Here is a 25,029-nt window from a genome sequence, read left to right on the forward strand (position 1 = left end):
CCTGTCCAGGCATAAATGGTCTGTGGACTTTGAGTACCTTTCTCCTCTGCATGGACTGGTGTGGACCTATTTCAGGAGAATAGGCCCTTGTTAGCAGACTACAACTGTTCCAGCTGTGCGGTGGAGAGGTGGCTGTTTGATATTTGACATTGCTTAGCCTATTAAACAGGGTCCTCATATACCCACATCAGTGGCCTAAGGACTGGTGGCTCCACTCAGGTCACCAAGCCACCCGTGACAGGGGTCCAAGGATAACTGGTACCTCCCATTCCTTACAAACAAAAACATTGGGTGCCCATGGACCGTCTGCAGAACCCACCCACCTGTACACTCTAGGGAAGAGGGACATGCTTTCCTCAGAGACACATGGGGAATGATTCTTAACCCCCTGCCTTGTTCAGAGTGTGACCCCTATTGCAACCAGTTCCTGGTACCTACACCAATCACCCCTGCCCCTCTGAGACTGTAGGACAGAGCCTGTACCACACATTTGAGGATCAGCTACCTGGACACCTGAACTGAATTTATACAAGTGAATGGACTCCTAGACTGATATACTTGATAACAGCTCTAGCCATCTGGGGACATGATATCAGAGCCCCAAAGGTGAAAATAATCAAGCTAGCTCACTCAAGCAACCCATTTGGGCATATCAAAACAAAACAGGAAGATACAACAGAATAAGCAAACATAAAATAAACTAACACAATAACTTATAGATGGCTTGAAGACAACAGTCAATATCAAGTCACATAAAGAAACAGACCATGATCACCTCAACAACCTCTCAAAACAAAGAATCAAGGGATCTTCTCAATGAAAGTGCATTCCTGGAATTACCAGAGGCAGAATACAAAAGATTAATATACAGAACCCCTCGAGACATCAGGAAGGAAACGAGGCAATACGCAGAACAAGCCAAGGAACACACAGATAAAGAAGTTGAAGAAATTAAAAAGATTATTCAGGGACATGATGAAAATTTAATAAGCTGGAAAAATCTGTAGAGAGACAACAATCAGAAATTCAGAAGATTAACAATAAAATTACAGAATTAGATAACTCAATAGAAAGTCAGAGGAGCAGAATTGAGCAACTGGAAAGCAGAATTTGTGACCTTGAAGATAAAGCACTTGGCACCAATATATTTGAAGAAAAATCAGATAAAAGAATTTAAAAATGAAGAAACCTTAAGAATCGTGTGGGGACTCTATCAAGAGAAATAACCTACGAGTGATTGGAGTATCAGAACAGGGAAAAATAACACAAAATACAGACAGAATTGCTGAAGATTTGTTGGCAGAAAACTTCCCTGGTATCATGAAAGATGAGAAGATATCTATCTAAGATGCTCATGGAACACCACATAAAGCAAATCTTAAAAGAAAGTCACCAAGATATATTATAATCAAACTTGCCAAAACCAAAGATAAACAGAATTTTAAGAGCGACTAGGGATAAATGAAAAGTCACCTACAAAGGAGAGTCGATAAGAATAAGCTCCGACTACTCAGGAGAAACCATGCAGGCAAGAAGGCAATGTGATGACTTACATAAAGAAATGAAGGAAGAAAATTGCCAGCCAAGAATCATATATCCAGCAAAGTTGTCTCTCAAATATGAAGGTGAAATTAGGACATTTCCAGATAAACAGAAGTTTAGGGAATTTGTAAAAACCAAACCAAAACTACAAGAAATATTAAAGGGAGTTCTTTAGTTAGAAAATCAATAATATCAGGTATCAACCCAAGGCTAGAACACTGGGCAGAGCAATCAGAAGTCAACTCAGACAGGGAAATCACAAAAATAAATAAATAAAAAAAAAAAAAACGCTCAAAGCAGGGAAACAGCAATGTTGTTATGTAAAAGAAAACATTAAAACAATAACCAGGGAGTAAGAAATGTAGTCATAGATCTTTCATATGGAGAGGAAGACAAGGCGATACAAAGAAATACAAGCTAGTTTTAAATTCAGAAAAATAGGGGTAAACAATAAGGCAACCACAAAGGAGACAAACTATCCTACCCATCAAAATAAAATACAAAAAAAAAAAAAATAGAGACTTAGCAGAAACAAAATCAACAACAACAAATATGAGGAAAGGACAATCAATATATAAAGATAATCTACACAGCACATAAAATTAAGTGGGAAAAAGAAACTGTCAACAACACACACAAAAAAAGAGACATCAAAATGATAGCACTGAATTCATACCTATCCATAATTACCCTGAATGTAAATGGACTAAATGCACCAATAAAGAGACAGAGAGTGGCAGAATGGATTAAAAAACACAATCCATCTATATGCTGCCTATAAGAGACACACCTTAGACTTAGAGACACAAACAAACGAAACCTCAAAGAATGGAAAAATATATAAATCAAGCAAACAACAATCAAAAAAGAGCAGGAGTGTCAATATTAATTTCTGACAAAATAGACTTTAAAGTTAAATCCATTATAAAGGATAAGGAAGGACACTATATAATGATTAAAGGGACAATATACCAAGAAGATGTAACCATATTAAATATTTATGCGCCCAATGACAGGGCTGCAAGATACATAAAACAAACTCTATCAGCACTGAAAAGTGAGATAGACAGCTCCACAATAATAGTAGGAGACTTCGACACACCACTTTCGATGAAGAACAGGACATCCAGAAAGAAGCTCAAAAAAGACACGGAAGATCTAAATGCCACAACCAACCAACTTGACCTCATAGACATACAGAACGTCCCACCGAACAACAGTGAAGTATACTTTCTTTTCTAGTGCACATGGAACATTCTGTAGAATAGACCACATATTAGGTCATAAAGCAAGCCTTAGCAGAATCCGACACACTGAAATATTACAAAGCATGTTCTCTGACCATAGGGCCATAAAAGTAGAAATCAACAACAGTAAAAGCAGGGAAAAAAAATCAAACATTTCAAAACTGAACAATACCCTGCTCAAAAAAGACTGGATTATAGAAGACATTAAGGATGGAATTAAGAAATTCATAGAACCCAATGAGAATGAAAACACTTCTATCAGCACCCTTGGGAAACAGCAAAAGCAGTGCTCAGAGGTCAATTTATATCAATAAATGCACACATCCAAAAAGAAGAAAGGGCCAAAATCAAAGAATTATCCCTACAACTTGAACAAATAGAAAGAGAGCAACAGAAGAAACCCTCAGGCACTAGAAGAAAACAAATAATAAAAATTAGAGCAGAACTAAATGAAATAGAAAACAGGAAAACAATTGAAAGAATTAACAAGACCAAAAGCTGGTTCTTTGAAAAAAATCAACAAAATTGATAAACCACTGGCCAAACTGACAAAAGAAAAACAGGACAGGAAGGAAATAACCCGAATAAGAAATGAGATGGGTGATATTACAACAAACCTAACTGAAATTAAAGGAATCATATCGGATTACTATGAAAAATTGTACTCCAACAAATTTGAAAATCTAGAAGAAATGGATGAAAAATTGTACTCTAACAAATTTGAAAATCTAGAAGAAATGGATGAATCCCTAGAAGCACACTACCTACCTAAACTAACACAAACAGAGGCAGAACTACTAAATAGACCCATAACAAAAGAAGAAATTGAAAAGGTAATCGAAAACCTCCCAACAAAAAAAGCCCTGGCCCAAACGGCTTCATGGCAGAGTTCTACCAAACTTTCAGAGGAGAGGTAATACCACTACTACTAAAGGTATTTCAGAACATAGAAAAAGATAGAATACTCCCAAACTCATTCTATGAAGCCAGCATATCCCTGATAACAAAACCAGGTAAAAAAAAAAGACACCACAAAAAAAGGAAATTACAGACCTATAGCCCTCATGAACTTAGATGCAAAAATCTTCAACAAAATTCTAGCCAATAGAGTTCAACAACATATCAAAAAAATAATTCACCATGACCAAGTGGGATTCATACCAGGTATGCAGGGATGGTTCAACATTAGAAAAACAATTAATGTAATCCATCATATAAATAGACAAGAATCACATGATTTTATCAATTGATGCAGAAAAGGCATTTGACAAAGTTCAACATCCATTCATGATAAAAACTCTCAGCAAAATAGGAATAGAAGGAAAATTCCTCAACATAATAAAGGGCATTTATATGAAGCCAATATCCAACATCACCCTAAATGGAGAGATCCTGAAAGCATTCCCCTTGAGATCGGGAACCAGACAAGGATGCCCTTTACCACTCTTATTCAACATTGTGCTGGAGATCCTAGCCAGAGCAATTAGGCTAGATAAAGAAATAAAGGGCATTCGGACTGGCAAGGAATAAGGTAAAGTATCTCTCTTTGCAGATGACATGATCTTATACACAGAAAGCCCTAAGGAGTCCTCAAGAAAACTACTGAAACTAATAGAAGAGTTCAGCGGAGTATCAGGATACAAGACAAAGATACAAAAATCAGTTGGATTGCTCCGCACCAACAAAAAGAACATTGAAGAGGAAATCACTAAATCAAACCCATTTATAGTAGCCCCCAAGAAGATGAAATACTTAGGAATAAATCTTACCAGAGGTGTAAAAGACTCATACAAAGAAAACTACAAAACACTTCTGCAAGAAACCAAAAAAGACCTGCATAAGTGGAAAAACATACCTTGCTCGTGGATAGGAAGACTTAACTTTGTAAAAATGCCTATTCTACCGAAAGCAATCTACAGATTTAATGCAACTCCGATCCAAATTCCAGTGATATTTTTTAATGAGATGGAGAAACAAATCACCAACTTCATATGGAAGGGAAAGAGGCCCTGATAAGTAAAACATTACTGAAAAAGAAGAAACAAGTAGGAGACCTCACTCTACCTCATTTTAGAACTTATTATACTGCCACAATATTCAAAACAGCCCGCTACTTATACAATAACAGATACATAGACTGATGGAACAGAATTGGGAACCCAGAGATAAATCTATCAACATATGAGCAGTTGATATTTTACAAAGGCCCAAAGTCAGTTAAATGGGGAAAAGACAGACTTTTTAACAAATGGTGCTGGCATAACTGGATATCCATCTGCAAAAAAATGAAACAGGACCCATACCTCACACCATGCACAAAAACTAACTCCAAATGGATCAAAGACCTAAATATAAAATCTAAAACGATAAAGATCATGGAAGAAAAAATAGGGACAATGTTTGGAGCCCTAATACATGGCATAAACAGTATACAAAACATTACTAACAATGCAGAAGAAAAACTAGATAATTGGGAGCTCCTAAAAATCAAACACCTATGCTCATCCATTGGGAGGGATCAGTCTGTGGAGAAGGGCATCATGCTTGGCAAAGTATAGGGTCAGCAGAAAAGAGAAAGACCCTCAATGAGGTGGATTGACACAGTGGCTGCAACAATAAGCTCAAGCATAACAACAATTTTAAGGATGGCGCACAACCGGGCAGTGTTTCCTTCTGTTGTGCATAGGGTCATTATGAGTTGGAACCAACTCGACGGCACGTAACAACATAACAACATCCTCATCCAAAGACTTCACCAAAAGAGTAAAAAGATTACCTACAGACCTGGAAAATTTTTTAGCTACGACATTTTCAATCAGTGCCTGATCTCTAAAATCTACATGACACTGCAAAATATCAACTACAAAAAGACAACCCAATTTAAAAATGGGCAAAAGATATGAACAGACACTTCACTAAAGAAGACATTCAGGTAGCTAACAGTTACGTGAGGAAATGCTCACAATTGTTAGCCATTAAAAAATTAGAGAAATGCAAATCAAAACTACAATGAGATTCCATCTCACTCCAACAAGGCTGGCATTAATCCAAAAAACACAAAATAATAAATGTTGGAGAGGTTGTGGAGAGACTGGAACGCTTACTTATACACTGCTGGTGGGAATGTAAAATGGTATAACCACTTTGGAAATCGATTTGGCGCTTTCTTAAAAAGCTAGAAATAGAACTACCATACGATACAGCAATCCCACTCCTTGGAATATATCCTAGAGAAATAAGAGCCTTTACACGAACAGATATATGCATACCCGTGTTCATTGCTGCACTGTTTACAGTAGCAAAAAGATGGAAACAACCAAGGTGCCCATCAGTGGATGAATGGATAAATTATGGATATTCCCACAATGGAATATTATGCATCGATACAGAACAGTGATGAATCTGTGAAACATTTCATAACATGGAGGAATCTGGAAGGCATTATGCTGAGTGAAATTAGTTGAAAAAGGACAAATATTGTAAAAGATCACTATTATAAGAACTCGAGAAATAGTTTAAACAGAGAAGAAAAATTCTTTGATGGTTATGAGAGGGGGAAGGGAGGGAGTGTGGGAGAGGGGTATTCACTAATTAGATAGTAGATAAGTACTGCTGTAGATGAAGGGAGAGACAACACACGATACAGGTGATGTTAGCACAACTGGACTAAACCAAAAGCAAAGCAGTTTCCTGAATAAACTGAATTCTTTGAAGGCCAGTGTAGTAGGGGTGGGGGTTTGGGGACCATGGTTTCAGGGGACATCTAAGTCAATTGGCATAATAAAATCTATTAAGAAAACATTCTGCATCCCACTTTGGAGAGTGGCATCTGGGGTCTTAAACGCTAGCAAGCAGCCATCTAAGATGCATCAATTGGTCTCAACCCACCGGGACCAAAGGAGAATGAAGAACACATAGGACACAAGGTAATTACGAGGCCAAGAGACAGAAAGGGCCACATAAACCAGAGACTACATCAGCCTGAGACCAGAAGAACTAGATGGTGCTTGGCTATCACCAGTGGCTGCCCTGGCAGGGAACACAACAGAGAACCCCTGAGGGAACAGGAGAGCAGTCGGATGCAGACCCCAAAATCTCATAAAAAGACCAGACTTAATGGTCTGACTGAGACTAGAAGGACCCTGGTGGTCATGGCCCCCAGACCTGTTGGCCCAGGAGAGGAACCATTCCCAAAGCCAACTCTTCAGACAGGGATTGGGCTGGACAATGGGATGGAGAGGGATGTTGGTGACGAGTGAGCTTCTTGGATCAGGTAGACACTTGAGACTATGTTGGCATCTCCTGCCTGGAGGGTAGATGAGAGGGTAGAGGGGGTTAGAAGCTGGCAGAATGGACACGACAAGAGAGAGTGGAGGGAGGGAGAGGGCTGTCTCATTAGAGGGAGAGCAATTGGGAGTACGTAGCAAGGTGTATGTAAGTTTTTGTGTGAGAGAGTGACTTGATTTGTAAACATTCGCTTAAAGCACAATAAAAATTTAAAAAAATGTATTCGATACTCATAATGTGAGAATGAATATATAAGTCAGGGGAGTGGGGAGACGAAGGACAGGAACTCAGTGGACTGAAATAAGGAAAATTAGTCACAGCATATATGAGTACAAGTAGTCCCCAACTTATGACAGGGCTGTGTTCCAGTGACACTGTCATAAGTCAGTTCTGACGTAAGTCAAATACCTCTTTTTGTTTGTTTGTTTTATTATTGCCTTTTATTATCAGTATCTTATAAATCTAATCTTTATTTGTCATTAAGGATTGGAAACATTACATAAAAACATCTGAGAATGATAATGTCAGCAAATTATGCAATGCAACATTGTATGTAGTACATATTACTAAGGATAAGATGTACAAAAAAAAAACAGAAGACATTTGGTGAGTAGCATCTGGGGTCTTAAAAGCTTGTGAGCAGCCATCTAAGATACTCCACTGGTCTCACCCCTTTGGGAGCAAGGGAGAATGAAGAAAACTAAAGATACAAATGAAAGATTACTCCAAAGGACTGATGGACCACAACTACCATGGCTTTCACCAGACTGAGTCCAGCACGACTAGGTGGTGCCAGGCTACCACCACCGAGTGCTCTGAGAAGGATCACAATACAGGGTCCCTGACAGAGCTGGAGAAAAATGTAGAACAAAATTCGAACTCAAAAAGAAAGACCGGACTTGCCGGCCTGACAGGGACTGGAGAAACCCCAAGAGTATAGCCTCCGGACACCCTTTTCGCTCAGTGATGAAGTCACTGCTGAGGTTCACACTTCAGCCAAAGATTAGACAGGCCCATATAACAAAACAAGACTAAATGGGCACAGCAGCCCAGGGGCAAAGATGAGAAGGCAGGAGGAGACAGGAAATTTGGTAATAGTGAACCCAAGGTCGAGAAGGGAAGAGTGTTGAGAAGTCGTGGGGTTGGCAACCAATGTCACAAAACAATACTTGTATTAATTGTTTAATGAAAAACTAACTTGCTCTGTAAAACTTCATCTAAAACACAAAAATAAAAAAAAGATATCCAAAAAAAAGAAAACAGACAATCGTAGGTGCTGTTTGTTGTAACTCAACGTTGTAAGTCAGTGACTGCCTGTATAGGAGAGTTGCTGAGCACAGGAACTGTTTTTCTTTGCTTCTGTTGGCTTGGGTGCCCCATTTTGACCCAGACTTGGCTATCCATGTCCATCTACTGCTATGTAGACTAGTTCTCAGAATCTGCGACTGTATCCAGAGGCAGCCTTGGCCTTTCGACGCCAGGAACTTTCCATCACCTGCCAGTGGTTAATTTCTTAAGAGGGGAACCACTGCATTCGTTCTGTAGCTCTTAAGGCCTAGGTTTCATGTTTAGTTCCTCATCTAGAGTCTCCCTCTGCCCCTTCCACTTCCCTACAAGGCTGTACTCTCCCGTCTGCTGCAGCAGGGGCTTTGTGATGCTATAGAACACCCCAGGGGCTCTGGCCTTCGTTGTCCCTACATGGCAGAGCTTTTTGTGGCTGCTCATGTGCTCTAGCACCTGCACCATCTCTGGTGCCGCCTCTGCTTCCCAGCAGTTTCTAGCCCTATGTCTCCAGGCCCCTTCTCCCTTCTTCTCACTACACTAACATTTGGAAGCATAAGTCTTGGTCCAAAGTTCTCACAGAATCCTATGTCTTATCCCTAGGCTCTGCCTTCTGCAGCAAAGAGGTAATACTGGACCCAGCTCCCCACGCTCCCTCAGGGGCCATTAGCTCTGTAATTCCTCATGTTATCTGATGTATGCCTAGTGTACAGAGGTATTTTAGCACCATTCATAGTGATCTGTCTGCTGAAGATGGCAAATATGACAGCCAAACTCTTAAGCGCATCACCTGAATTTATAATAAGAAAAAGAAGCTGAAGGGAAACTAAAATGAAGTCCTGATAAAAAAAAAAAAAATGAAGTCCTGATACACGCCACAATATGGGTGAACCTTGAAAACACTCTGCTCAGTGAAATCGGTCAATCGCAAAAGGACAAATATTGTATGATTTCACTTATATGAAATGCCTAGAATAGACAAATGTATAGAGAACAGAGTTTAGTAGTGGTTACCAGTGGCAGGAGGGAGGAGAAAAAGGAAAACCGTTGTTTAGGTAGCATTGAGCTCTTGTTTATGGGGATGGAAAATTTGGCAATGGATATTGGTGACGGTTGCACAACACAATTGATGTGATTGGTTTTATTGAATTGTACACGTGAAAAAAATATCAACTTGGCAAATGTGTTCTCTCTATATTTACAATAAAAAAATGGAAATAATTGTTGAGATTTAGGTAAATGCTTCCATACCACAAGAGGTAGTTCTAAAAGACCTCTCAATGGTTAAAAGAAAAGATGATTTAAAAATAATAAAGAAGTTGAGGAAGTCATTATATTCTTAACTCCACCTTTCAGTTCTAAACTGAATTATTAACTCTCTGCTATGAAAGATGAGGAAATGAACACCCTGACACTTCACAATTTCTCAATCTCACCTCAGAATTTCTCTTCATATCTTTCTTACTTTTTCAAGTATTACAACATTATGTTCTAAAACTATAATCCCCACATTTGTTTAGTCTTGAGTGTATATTTCAAATGGATTCAGTCCTTACCAGTATTATGTTTCAATGGCTTCTATATATATTTTTCAAAGCTCACCATGTGATTCTGATGCATAGTGAGGGTTGAAAGCTTCTATTTAGGGACAATAGGTGAGGGCTTTTTTTTTTTTTTTTAAATCAGGGGATCACTAAGTTCCAGAGTTCAGAAGACTTTGGGGGCAGTTCTGTTGCTTTAGGGAAGAGTGCTTTGAGTTTTTATATGGGGAGGGGGAGGTGGGTAGCATGATTGTCCAGAGTTTTGGGTGAGAGCGACGAGGAGGATAGAAGTATTTCATATATTCAGACTTTTCATTTATCTATGGAAATCAGAGCCTCTCCAGAATTTTCAAGGGTGTGCTGGCAAATACAATTGAAGAAAAGTCGAAGGTTGGAACTCACCAGCAGCTCCATGGGAGAAAAGATATGGTAGTCAGCTTCTGTAAAGATTACAGCCTTCCAAACCCTGTAGGGCAGCTCTCCTCTGTACTACAGGGTCACTAGGGGTAGAAATTGACTCGATAGCAATGGGTTTGGTTTTTTATTGGCTTCCACCTCAGCTGAACATATAAAGCAGTGGTTCTCAAAGTGTGCTTTGAGACCAGCAGCATCTGCATCCCTGGAAACTGTTTAGAAATGCAAAAACCAAACCCACTGCCATAGAGTCGATTCGGAATCCCAGCGACCCTATAAGACAGAGTAGAACTGCCCCATGGGGTTTCCAAGACTGCCATATCTTTCTCTGGAGGAGTGGCTGATGGGTTTGAACTGCAGACATTTTGGTTAGCAGCCAAGCGCTTTAACCAATGCACCACCAGGGCTCCTTCCTAACACCCCAAACAACAACAACAAAAAAAAACCCGTTGTCGAGTAGATTCTGACTCATCTTGACCCTATAGGACACTCTAGACCTACTGAATTAGAAATTTGGGGGGTAGGGCCTAGCAATCTGTATTTTAAGAAACCCTCCAGGACCTTGTGATGAACACTCAAGTTTGAGAACCACTGGGTCAGAAAATCAAAGTGTGGTTTATGAACCAGCAGCAAGAGCATTACCTGGGAGCAAGTTAGAAATGCAAATTCACAGGCTCCACCCCAGATCTACTATATCATAATCTGCATTTTAACAACATCCCCAGGTGTTTCATATGCACATTAACATTTAAAAAGCACTGCTCTGTCTCAGCCAGTGGTTCTTAAACTTAGCTGTACTTACACAGAATTACTCTTAGATATACTTTTGGGATACTAATAGAATTACTTGGGGATCTTTAAAAAATCCTGATACCCAGGACTCACCCTGGACCAATTAAATTAGAATCTTTGTTAAAGCTCACCAAGTGATTTCAATGTTCAGCTAAAGTAAATTAGCCTTTCTCTAGGCTGGGGCTTATTTGACCCTCAATGTGCTAACTAGCTAGTTGTTTGTTTCTACTCCTCTATCTTCTTCCAGGAATTTATGGATAGTGCTCATTTGCTTCTAATCATTCCTTTGTATTCTTTTAAATGTTTTGTGTTTCTGCATTGCTTTTCTTTTCTTTTTTGGTCATTTTAATGGAGTCTTTGAAGGTAGAGGAGATTAATGCCTATAGTCAGCCTGCCTACAAAGTCAGAAGATTTTATCTTTTTAAAAAAGTTATTAACTATTTCCTGGTGAAAACTTGGAAGGACAAAAAGTATATGATTGATATATATATATATATATACTCATAATATCATAACCCAGAGATAGCCTCTGTTAACCTTGTTTTGGTGTCCATCCTTCCAGTCTTTTTCTCTCTGTATGTGCATAAAACAAAATTGGGATCATGTGTATATAAATTATAGGATTCTAATTTTTTAGATGTATTTCCTAAGCCTAAAGTTCATTGAAAACATTTTTAAAATTTTTAAATGTGTATATGCTTCTATAGTACAGCTGTACTATAATGTATTTTGTCATTTTAATATTGGTTGTCATCTAGGCTGTTTCAAATCTGTTGCTATAAAAATATAAAGCTATTAGAATATCTTCGTTTTGAAGTTTCTGTGCACATCTGTCATTATTTCTTAAAATGGATACTAAGATATAGAATTACTGGTTCAAAAATATGAATAATTTATAAGTTCTTAATACATGTATTATTTATTTCTATGCCTTCCTTTCCCAGTGTCTAACATGGTGCTTTCTCTAGGGCAGTTGTGCAATAAACATTTATTAAATCCTAGCATTTATTCATCAAGGTATGTTAAAAAAAAAAGTATAGTTTTCTACTTTTAAGCTTTATTTATCTATTTATTTATTTAGAACTGATTTAAGTGAGAGGTTATAGTCCTTCTTTTGTTGTGTAAAGTTCAATGAGAAAAAGGAAGCTTTAGTGTCTAGTTCACTTGATTTACCCATGTGCAAAACACATGGCCAAAAACTAGCTAAAAGGAAGTGTCCCCAGCTTTGCTTGGGTTTCCTTAAAAAAATAGGCCAAACAAAAGTAACAATAAAAAATTAGCATGTAATTTGATTCCTTTACTTAACTGCTATTTATTAGCAACTCCTATGTATCCAATATTGTCTGAAACTGTTCAGAGACTGTAGAAACTACTTTATTTACTGGGTTTTACTTTAAAAAAATTTTTAAAGTATGTAATTACTTGTTACTAGAATTAAATATGTAAGTGTGTTTTTTTTTTGTAAGTGGAGTAAAGGATGACAGCTAAAAAAAAAAAAGGATGACAGCTAGAAGGCATAAAATCTGTCTCAGAATGCTATAGTAGTGTAAACTCATGATTGACACCTATGCTCAATAACTTCATTTTATTTTAAAAATCTACTTTGATTAATAACATTCTTTTACATGATGACATCATTAACAACACCTACTGCAGAAAATAAAATAAGTGTATTCATATGAAACTAAAGTTTAGACTCGTTTAAGACAAAAATCCTTACAACTATATCAATAAGCAACATCATGATAAACAGAGAAAAGATTGAAGTTGTCAAGGATTTCATTTCACTTGGATTGACGATCAACACTCATGGAAGCAGCAGTCAAGAAATCAAATGACATATTGCATTGGCAAATCTGCTGCAAAAGACCTCTTTAAAGTGTTAAAAAGCAAAGATGTCACCTTGAGGACTAAGATGTACCTGACCCAAGGCATGGTATTTTCAATTACCTCATATATATGCAAAAGCTGGACAATGCATAAGGAAGATTAAAGAAGAAAGTGAGCGGTGGCGCTTCCATTTTTACTCCTTGATTCCTGGACCCATGATTCCTGGCTATGGGGGAAACAGCACCATATATTGGACACTGGTTTAGAGCATATACAGCCTCCAGAAGAACAATACCCCAACCCTGCAAGGTATTGTCACCTAGCCTGTGCCATAATTGCATCCTTAGAAGGCTATTCCACCGTTCCATCAAGCCAGCTGCTTCAGGATGATGGGGAAGATGGTAAGACCAGTGAATTCTATGAGCATGGGCCAATTGCTGCATTTCGTTTGCTGTGAAGTGAGTCTCTTGATCTGAGGTGATGCTGTATGGGGTACCATGACAGTGGATAAGGCATTCTGCAAGTCCATGAATGGCAGTTTTGGCAGAAGTATTGCATTCAGGAAAGATAAATCCATATACACAGTAAGTGTACATTCCAGTAAGAACAGAACGCTGCCCCTTTAATGATGGAAGTGGTCCAGTATAATCAACCCGCCACCAGGTTGTTGGCTAATCACCTAGAGGAATATTATATCTGGGACCCAGTGTTGTTCTCTGCTGCTGGCAGATTGGGCACACAGCAGTGGCTGTATCCAAGTCAGCCTTGGTGAGTGGAAGACCATGTTGCTGAGCCCATGCATAACTTCCATTCCTGCCCATATGGCCACTTTGTTTATGAACTCACTGAGCAATGACGGAAGTAGCTAGAGAAATAGATTTACAGATTTCCACAGAACATGTCACCCTATCCACTTGATTGTTAAAATCCACCTCTGTTGAGGTCACACTTTGGTGAGCATTCACATGAGACACAAATATCTTATTTGGGCCATTCAGAGAGGTCTATCCACATACCTCTTCCCCATACATCCTTGTCCCCAATTTTCCAATCATGTTCCTTCCAATTCCCTGACCATCCAGTCAAACCATTGGCCACAGTCCATGAATCAACATACATTTGCATATCTGGCTGCTTCTCCTTCCAAGCAAAGTGAACATTGAAGTGCACTGCTCGAAGTTCTGTCCATTGGGAGGATTTCCCTTCACCACTGTCCTTCAGGGAGGTCCCAGAAAGGTGCTGTAGTGCTGCTGATGTCCACTTTTGAGTGGTGCCTGCGTATCGTGGAGAACCATCTGTAGATGAGGCATGAGTTTTTCTCTTCCTCAGTCAACTGATTCTAAGGAACTTCCCATGAGGCCATAGGTGCAGACTAGGACATGGAAGATAATGCAACAAAGGTGAAGGCCATGGACATTTGGGCCACTTCTTCATGCAACTTACTTGTGTTTTCAGGTTCTGTTTGGGCTGGATCTTATATATACCACTTTCATTTAATGATGGAGTGCTGTTGTGCATGTCCAAATTTATAGATCTGTGGGTCAGATAATACCCAGTTTATGATGGGCAGCTCAGGCTGCATGGTGATTTGGTGTCCCATGGTTAAGTGTTCAGTCTCTACAAAGGCCCAGTAATAAGCCAAGAGCTGTTTCTCAAAAGAATAGTTATCTGCAGAGGATGGCAGGGCTTTTCCCCAAAATCCTAAGTGTCTGCACTGTGATATACCAATAGGGGCCTGCCAAAGACTCCAAACAGCATCTGTATTTGCCACTGACATTGAAGCACCATTGGATCAACTGAATCACATGGCCCAAGTGGCAGAAACACTTGCATGGAAGCCTGAGCCTGTTGCAGAGCTTTCTCTCGTTTTGGGCCCCACTCATAACTAGCAGTTTTTTGAGTCACTTGATAAATAGGCCAGAGAAGCACACCCAAATGAGGGAATATGTTGCCTCCAAAATCCAAAGAGGCCCAGTAGATGTTGTGCCTCTGTTTTAGTCATCTAGTGCTGCTGTAGTGCAGCTCTGGAGGAAAGCTTTTGTCCTCAGTCTTCCCCTTGTCTAGGAGCTTCTCAGGCACAAGGACCCCCGGCCCAAAGGATGTGCTCTGCTCCTGGTGCTGCTTTTTTGGTGGTATGATGTTCCCTTGTCTCTCTGCTTGCTTCTTTCTTTTATATCTCAGAAGATTGCCTGAAAACACAATCCAATCTTGTAGATTGAGTCCTGCCTCACTAACACAACTGCCGCTCATCCTCCCTCATTAACATCATAGAAGCAAAATCGTACAATACCAGGAATCATGGCCCAGCCAAACTGATAACACATTTTGGGGAGGACATAATTCAATCCATGACAGCCTCCTTTTGAGTTGTGAGAGGAGCCAGATGCAATAGCTTATCCTTCACTTTAGAAGGAATATCTCAACATGCCCCACACCACTGGACCCCTAGAAATTTCACTAAGGTGGAAGGTGCCTGAATTTTTGTTGGATTAACTTCCCACTCATTAGCATCCAAATAGTTTACCAATAAGTCCAGAGTCATTGACACTTCTTCCTTACTAGATCCAATCAGTATAATGTTGTCAATGTAATGGACCAGTGTGACATCTTATGGAAGGGAAACATGATCAAGTTTCCTGCTGACTAAATTATGACATAGAGCTGGAGAGTTGATACAGCCCTGAAATAGGAGAGTGATGGTGTATTGCTGGTTTCACTAGCTAAAAGCAAACTGCTTCTGGTGGTCCTTCGAAACACGTATGGATAAAAAGGCATTCACCAGATCAATAGCTGCATACACAGGTACCAGGAAATGTATTAGTTTGCTTAAGCAATGAAACCACATCTGGAACAACAGTTGCAATTAGAGTCACCACCCAGTTAAGTTTTTGATAATCCACTGTCATTCTCCAAGATCCATCTGTTTTTTACACAGTCCAAATAGGCAAGTTGAAAGGGGATGTGGTGGGAATCTCCACCCCTGCATTTCTTCAAGTCCTTAATTGTGGCAGCAATCTTTGAAATCCCTCCAGGAATGCAGTATCACTTTTGGCTTACTATTTTCCTAAGTAGAAGTAGTTCTAATGGCTTCCTCTTGTCTTTTCCTACCGTAATAGCCCTTATTCCCCTTGTCAGGGATCCAATGTGGCAATTCCATCAGTTGCTGAATATATCTATTCCAATTATGCATTCTGAAACCGGGGATATCAACTACAGGATGGGTTTGGGGACCCAGTGGACCTACTATGAGATGGATATGAGCTAAGACTCCATTAATAACCTGACCTCCTTATGTCCTTACTCTGACTAGTGTGCCATAGTGACGTTTTGAGTCTCCTGGAATTAGTGTCAGTTCAGAACCAGTATCCAGTAATACCCTAAAAGTCTGATTATTTCCTTTTCCACAATGAACAGTCACTCTTGTAAAAGGCCGTTTGGGAAAACCTGGGAGAAAGATTAAGAGTTTAATTTTTTGGCAGTGTATTGGAGTCCTTCCTCAAGGGACCCAGCCTCCCCTTCATTCAAGGGGTTATGGGTCTGTAAACTCACTCAAGCCTGGGAATTGACTGAGGAGCCATGACTCTATTCTGGCAATTCTAGTTAGACTGCTGTTTGCTTGAACTAGAATTCTTCCGCTTGTACAGATCAAGTAAATTTTCTATCTATTTCACTCCTAGGGACACCATGACTAAGTAGCCACACCATAGGTCCATACCAGTCAGACTATTCTGATTACTGCTTTGAATCTGCTGTCTATTAGGGTAACCATGCCCACCTTGTCTTTGTCGATTGAGTGTTGCCACTGGCTTCTATTGCCACGGGGTCCAATGAGCCCCACTGTAGTTAGGTGTCTTAATTCAGTTAGGGCATGTTCCCACTGTCAAATCTGACTTACATAAAATGCCAACCACAGCAGTCTTCAAGGATGCTGGGGCTTCCTTCACAAATTTGTTCCTCACAGTTGTGGTAAAAGGGGTGTCCTCTGGGTACTCCATGTGTGGGTCCATGGGACTAACATGATAAATCCACTCTAACATGTCAATTTCCCTAAGACTTTGGATACCTTCTTCTACAGTATACCAAGGTACATCTGGAACTTCAACGTGATTTAGTGTAGGCCACCATGTAATCCATGCTTTAGTAACTCAATCAAATAAACTATTAGATCCTTTCCTAACCTCTTGAGTTGAAACATTGAGTGAAGAGTCTGTACTAGTGGGCCCGTATCAATAAACTCAGACTGATCCCTCTTTATCTTCTTTGCACCATCATCCTACACCCTTAATAGCCATTCCCACACATATTCCCCAGGTTTCTGTATGTACATATTAGAAAAGCCAAACAATTCTTTTTGGAATATAGCATAACTCTCCCTGAGTCACACTTGGTACTTCACCTATTGGGGCTTCCTGCGACTTAAGTCTAGTTCTATGTCTAGAAGCCAAAATGGGTGGTGGGGATGTATTTTGAGAATATTCAACATTTTCTTGTAAGACATCTGCCTAAGGCAATACCCCAGGCAATGATTCAGACAAAGGCTCTTAAGACACAGCTGGGTTAATCTCATCAGGTGAGAGTGGAGGGGCTTATGGTTTTACTGGGGAGGGTGACTTAGCAGACAAAGATGGAGTAATTTCTTCAGATGTGAGTGAGAGGACTGGTTTTACTGGCAGGAGTGATTCAACAGAATTTAGAGTTTCAGTGTCCCCAGGTTCCTGATTATCTACCCATATGTCTCCATCCTAAGTTTCAGGATCCCATTGCTTCCCAATCAATGCCCTCACTTTAACTTCAGACATCTCTCAATGTTGGTAGTTGAGTTGGCATTGTAATTCAGCCACTCTTACGATAAGCTTCCAGGTTTAGTTTTTCAGCAATGTCAGCTCTGTTACTACAATAAAGTTTTCTTTCAAGGCATAAGTGGAAACTTTGAGATTGTTTATGCAGTGCTTGATCTTTGACTCTGAAGCCCTGATTTCATCTCTTTCTTTCACCACTTTGTCTAGCAAAAGTAGGACCAAGCAACCATCTTCATTATATTTCTCATGAAAAAATTGTATAAATGTATCAAACATGAAATTGCCCACAGCCTTGCCTTTCACCAATACCTGAACTATTGGTGGTGATATTTTGCATATTTCTTTTGCCACCTCACACCATGGATTAGCAGTGCCCTCTTTTCTACCAAAAGCAGAGTCATCAACATCTTTATGACTAACCAGACTTGAGAACCAATTTAGAAAACTCATCCTTACAATTTTGTTTCTCTAGAACCACTCTCAGTACCAAATGTCTTAGGCTGGATTCTCTAGAGAAGCAAAACCAGTAGAGTGTATAAATATACATATATAGAGAGAGATTTATACCAAGGAAATGGCTCACACAGTTGTAGAAGCTGGAATGTCCCAAGTCCGTGGGTCAGACTGGAAGCTTCTCCTGATTCACATAACCACAGGGGCTGGCGAATCCAAGATAGGCAGATCAGACAGCTAGCCTCTTGCTCACAGGCTTCAAATCCAACAAATCCCAAGATCAGCAGGCAAGATAGCAGGTAAGCTGCTAGCTCAAGTCCCAAGAACCAGAGACCAGAAGAACAGGAGCCAGCTGCAGGATCCAGAGCAAACAAAAGTCCATTAACCTTTCTAGAAAGTCCACCTATATTGGATGCAGACCACACCCCTAAGGAAACTCCCTTTCAACTGATTGGCTAGTCAGAGCAGATCCTATCATGGAGGTGATCCCATTATATCAAATCTCATCATGGAGGTGATAACATCATCATACGACTGCCAAGCTACATCATAACTGCCTAACTACTGGGAATAATGGCTCAGCCACACTGACACACAACCTTAATGATCATAGCTAGAAAGGAATCAAAATTACTCTGAAAGTTTAGTTATTGCATCCACCTGATTGCATATGTCCTAGATGACAGTTTTCAAAATTTGAGTGCATATGTAACAATAACCATTGTCACTCACTGGATTCCCTTAGGTCAGTGTTCCCAAAGCTAGCTGCACATCAGAATTACCAAAAATACTTGTTAAAAACACAGACTCCTGGACCCATCCCAGATGTGTGAAAAGATGACCAGCATCCAAATCTCTTTGGAAATGGCCTGAGCATATGTATTTTTCACAAGCCTCCCCTGGTGATTCTTATGCTCAGTCAAATTTGGGAAACATTGTTTCAATATTCATTGACAATACGATAGAGCAGGAGGCTAGGAGTGGCTGTGTGCATAAAGTCACGATGAACTTGTTTGGTGGTGGTGGTGGTGTGTGGGGATGAGGAGGTGGTTATACAGAAGTTTAACCTCCTCTCTAGGGCCTGAAATTATACCATTTCAGATAAATATTGCACTCTCTCCACAATTCTTCTTTAGTATGTTAAACATCTTGGAAGTATTTGTATTTTTAAGATGTTAAACAGTTTTATCACATGACAGCAAGAACAGGGTGTAATGAGAGCTCTAGGCCTATGTGGGAAATGAAGACAATGTGGACACAGATATTTAAAAGGGTTATTATGGGACACTACAGTTAAACTGTGCCTATTTCACAAACCTCCACACGAGGTCAGCCCTATAGCAGACACAGTTCAAAACAATATACGTTTTAGCAGGCAGTCAATCTTCTTATTGAGATAGTAGGCTTCTGATTCATTTTCCCCTTAACAGTAGTGCTAAAAGAGAAAATATGTAGAAAAATCAGAGAAAATATTACGCGCATTAGTTAGACAGTTATCTATTAGAATAATTTCATAAGATATGATTTGGGTGTATAATTATATGCACACGTAATATATAAATACATGTGCATTTGTATATATACATTCGCCCATGCATATGCGTGTTGTTAGTTGCTGTCAAATCAATTTTGACTTATGGTAACCCCATGCGTGCAGAGTAGAACTGTTCCATAGGGTTTTCAAGGCTGCGACCTTTTGGAAGCAGATCATCAGGTCTGTATTCTGAGGTTTCTTTGGGTGGGTTCAAACTGCCAACCTTTTAAGTAGTTGAGCATTTAACCATTCGCACCATCCAGGGACCAGGCCAGCATACACCTGCACACATATGTATATAGGTATATATCTGTGTGAGGGTTAAGGTTGTGTGTCAACTTGGCTAGGCCATGATTCTCAGTGGTTTGATAGTGATCACTTCTGTGATGAGATTTGATATTATGTGATCACCTACATGTTGGGATCTGCTGTGAGTAGCCAATCAATTGATAGGGAATTTCCTTGGGCATGTGGCCTGCATCGAATATAAGTGGATATTCTAGCAAGGCTTTTATGCTTTTGCTTGTTCTGGATCCTGTACCTGGCTCCTGTTCGTCTGACCTCCAGTTCTTGGGACTTGAGCTAGCAGCTTCCCTGCGGTCTTTCCTGCCGATCTTGAGATTCATCCATCTTTACAGGCTGTGAGCAAGAACCCTACTCTCTGACCTGCCAATCTTGGGTTCACCAGCCCCTGCAGCTACACGAATCAGGAGAAGCCCCTATTCTGACCCACGCAACCATGTGAGACATTTCCTTTATTTAAATCTCTACCTCTACATATATTTATACATTGTACTGGTTTTGCTTCTCTAGAGAACCCAGCCTAAGACAATGTCTGTGTAAATAAATAAAATAAAATAAACCCATTGCCATCGAGTTGATTCAATCTCATAGTGACCCTATAGGACAGAGTAGAAGTGCCCTGCAGGGTTTCCAAGGAGCTGCTTGTAGATTTGAACTGCCGACCTTTTGGTTAGAAGCTGAACACTTAACCACTGTGCCACCAGAGCTCTCTCTCTCTATATACATATAAAGTGACTTTCTTTCCAAGAATTATAAAATTCTTTCCAAATGTTCTAAAATCTTTTGTCACATAGTAAAGTTCCTTTACAAAGCAAAAATCTTTCTCTAGCCATGGTGATGCTTGCTCATGTCTTTAGTTTATAATAGCAGATGAGCAGCTAAGGTAATTAATATAGGTATTCAATGAGCTTTTGAAACCTACCTGTCCAGTGCATTCCAGTGCTGGCCTCCTTCCTTCACCATCCTGGTTTGTAATATACTTCAGTGGTTAAGAATATGAGCTCTGATGTTGTACCAGACCAGAGTTTGAGCACTGTCTGTATTACTTACCAGTTAAGATAAGTCATCTCTCTGAGCCTCAGTTTCCCCAGTTGTAAAATAAAGCTAATAATGGTCAACAATAGTGAAGATAACTCTTGGGATTACTGTAATAATTAAATAAGATTTTACATGTAAAGGGAGTATTTAGCTTTTATTATAATTATTGAGGGCAGCCTTCTAGGATCCTTCCATCTCCATAAAGAGAATTCTGGTTCTCCCTACCAAGAAATGGAAGGGAAAAAAATTAAGCTGGCCCTGGAGAGCCTTCAGTTTTTGGCTTCAGAGAAAGAGGTATTGGCAGTAGACTGATTTGGTAATGTTAGATTGTTAGGTGCCGTAGAGTCAGTTCCAACTCACAGCAACCCTATACACAACAGAACAACACACTGACCAGTCCTGCACCATCCTCACAATCATCGTTATGCTTGAGTCTGTTGTCGCAGCCACTGTGTCAATTCATCTGTTGAGGGTCTTCCTTTTTTTTTTTTTTTTTTGCTTACCCTCTACTTTATCAAGCATGATGCCCTTCTCCAAGGACTAGTCCTTACCGATAACTTGTCCAAAGTATGTGAGATGAAGTTTCACCATCCTTGCTTCTAAGAAGCATTCTGGCTGTACTTTTTCTAAGACAGATTTGCTCTTTCTTTTGGCATTCCATGGTATATTCAACATTCTTCACCAACACCATAATTCAAAGGCATCAATTCTTCTTTGGTCTTTCTTATTCATTGTTCATCTTTTTCCTGCATATGAGGCAACTGAAAATATTCTAGCTTAGATCAGACGCATGTTAGTCTTCAAAGTGACATCTCTGCTTTTCAACACTTTAAAGAGATCTCTTCAGCAGATTTGATCCAGTGCAACACATCATTTGATTTCCTGACCATTGCTCCCATGGGCATTGATTGTGGATTCAACTAAAATGAAATCCTTGATAACTTCAATCTTTTCTCCATTTTTCATGATGTTGTTTATTGGTTCAGTTGTGAGAATTTTTTTTTAATGTTGAGATGTAATCCATACTGAAGGATGTAGTCTTTGATCTTCATCAGTAAGTACTTCAAGTCCTCTTCGCTTTCTGCAAGCAAGGTTGTGTCATCTGCATATTGGAGGTTGTTAATGAGTTTTCCTCCAGTCCTGATGCCACATTCTTCTTCTTATAGTCCAGCTTCTTGGATTATTTGCTCAGCATAAAGACTGAATAAGTATGGTGAAAGGATACAACCCTGACGCACAACTTTCCTGACTTTAAACCGTACAGTATCCCCTTGTTCTGTTCGAACGACTGCCTCTTGGTCTATGTACAGGTTCCTCATGAGCACAATTAATTCACATGGAATTCCCATTCTTCGCAATGTTATCCATAATTTGTTATGATCCACACAGTCAAATGCCTTTGCATAGTCAATAAAACACAGGTAAACATCTTTCTGGTATTCTTTGCTTTCAGCCACAGTCCATCTGGCATCAGCAATGATATTCCTGGTTTCCAGGTCCACTTCTGAATCCTGCTTGAACTTCCGGCAGTTGCCTGTCAATGTACAGCTGCAGCTGCATTTGAATAATTTTTAGCAAAATTTTACTTGCGTATGATATTGTTTGATAATTTCCGCATTCGGTTGGATCACCTTTCTTTGGAATGGGCACAAATATGGATCCCTTCCATTTGGTTAGCCAAGTAGCTGTCTTCCAAATTTCTTGGCATAGAAGAGTGAGAATTTCAAGCTCTGCATCAGTTTATTGAAACATCTCAATTGCTGTTCCGTCAATTCCTGGAGCCTTGTTTTTCGCCAATGCCTTCAGTGCAGCTTGGACTTCATCCTTCAGTACCATTGGTTCTTGATTATATGCTACCTCCTGAAATGGTTGAATGTTGTCCAATTTTTTTTGTGTGCTACAATGACTCTGTGTATCCCCTCCATATTCTTTTGATGCTCCCTGCATCGTTTAATATTTTCCCCAGAGAATCTTTATTGCAACTGGAGGCTTGAATTTTTTCTTCAGTTCTTTCAGCTTGAGAAATGCTGAGCATATTCTTCCCTTTTGGTTTTCTGACTCCACGTCTTTGCGCATTTCATTACAATAGTTTAGTTTTTCTTCTCGTGCTGCGCTTTGAAATCTGCTCACGTCTTTTACTTCACCATTTGTTCCTTTCGCTTTAGTTACTTTACGTTCAAGAGCGAGTTTCAAAGCCTCTTCTGACATCCATTTTGTTTTTTTCTTTCCTGCCCTTTTAATGCCCTCTTGTTTTCTTCATGTATGATGTCCTTGATGTCATTCCACAACTCATCTGGTCTTCGGTCTTTAGTGTTCAATGTGTCAGATCTGTTCTCAGGATGGTCTCCGAATTCAGGTGGCCTATTTTTTATACTGAAGGTCGTGTTTTGGCTCTTATGTAGTTGATTTAATTTTCTTCAGCTTCAGCTTGATCTTGAATATGAGTAATTGATGATCTATTCTGCAGTAGGCCCCTGGCCTTGTTCTGACTTTTGTTATTGAACTTTTCCATTGTCTCTTTCCACAGGTGTAGTTGAGTTGATTCCTGTGTATTCCATCTGGCAAGGTCCATGTGTATCATCACAATTTATGTTGTTGAAAAAGGTATTTGCAATGAAGAAAGTGGCTCCTTATTAGATAATTGGAATGGAATTTCCTCATTTTAGCCCTGAACATTGTGCAGGTGTGGCTGGATGTCAGAGGAGAAGTAAAGAGTGAGACTGAAAGTGAAAACACACAAATACACTAATGTGACATGACTGAAGAAAATACAGATATATTTCAATAAAATGGTAGCTTAGCATCTGAGATAGAGGGTCTAGAAGGCTGAGGGTAAAAAAAGGCTCAAACTCCTAAATCACAAAGGTCTAAGTTAGAAAAAAAATTTTTTCTAATGTTTTTCCCATGTCATTGTAATTAAGTATAGGTCTAATATAACAAGGTAGAAATATTAGCAGTTATGTGGTAGGGATTTTTTAGCATGGTCCATTTTCATGGAAGTCATTTTTAGCTCTTTCTAAATTATATGTGTTAAAAGGATACATGAATTCATTAAATTATTTTTAACTCAGCTCATTATTACACTCAGCTTGACATCTCAGACAGTTGCTAATTTTTAACCAATTTAACAAAACGTCCTTTGTTAGGAATTAAGTAGCAAGGCTTCTAACTTATTATAGTTCAAGTAAAATAAAGAATTTTAAAGAAGAGATATATGTTTTAAAGGTATATTGCCTATAGAACCATAGAGAATCAGAGCCAGAAAGATCCATCCTATCAATGGTTTATTTAGTTCAATCCCTCATTGCACAGGTGAGGAAAAAGAATCATTCCCTGTTATTGACATTAGAATGATAAACAGAGCAAATAGGTGATGAACCTATCACATATTTAGAAAGCACCTGATATATTAATGGCAGTGAGCTCACAGTGTGAAAGATAAGGTACTGAATATGACATGCTTTCTCCCCTTGAAAGGCTTATGATTGAACCAAAGGATCAGACATGTGCTCCTGTAACAACGGTATGAGGTAGCTCATTACAAGTGGTACAAAATGCTACAGGAATAAAGGAGTTGGAAATATCTCTTTGGATAGTTTTATACTGAGGGAAGCTTCTTGGACAGGGTGGCATTTTAAGCCACTCTGATTTTTGCCTCTACCACAATTTTATATCAGGACGTGTATTAACTATTTGTGTGCAACTAGAAAAATGTATGATTCAAATTATTCGTAGGGAGTAAGGGAGTGTGATTTCTTAAAATATTTCCTTGATACATATGTTGTTATGCTTATAATATAGATGTTCATTCATTTGTTCATTCAACCAGTATTTACTGAATGCCAACTATGTGCTAGGCACTAGTTGGCACTGAGGAAAACATAATGAATGAAACACAGTGTCTCTCTCATAGAGCTTATGTTCTAATGAAGGGAGAAAGACAATAAACTAATACAGAAACATCCATT

The sequence above is a fragment of the Elephas maximus genome, chromosome X (assembly GCF_024166365.1).
Source record: "Elephas maximus indicus isolate mEleMax1 chromosome X, mEleMax1 primary haplotype, whole genome shotgun sequence".
Taxonomy (NCBI): Eukaryota; Metazoa; Chordata; class Mammalia; order Proboscidea; family Elephantidae; genus Elephas; species Elephas maximus.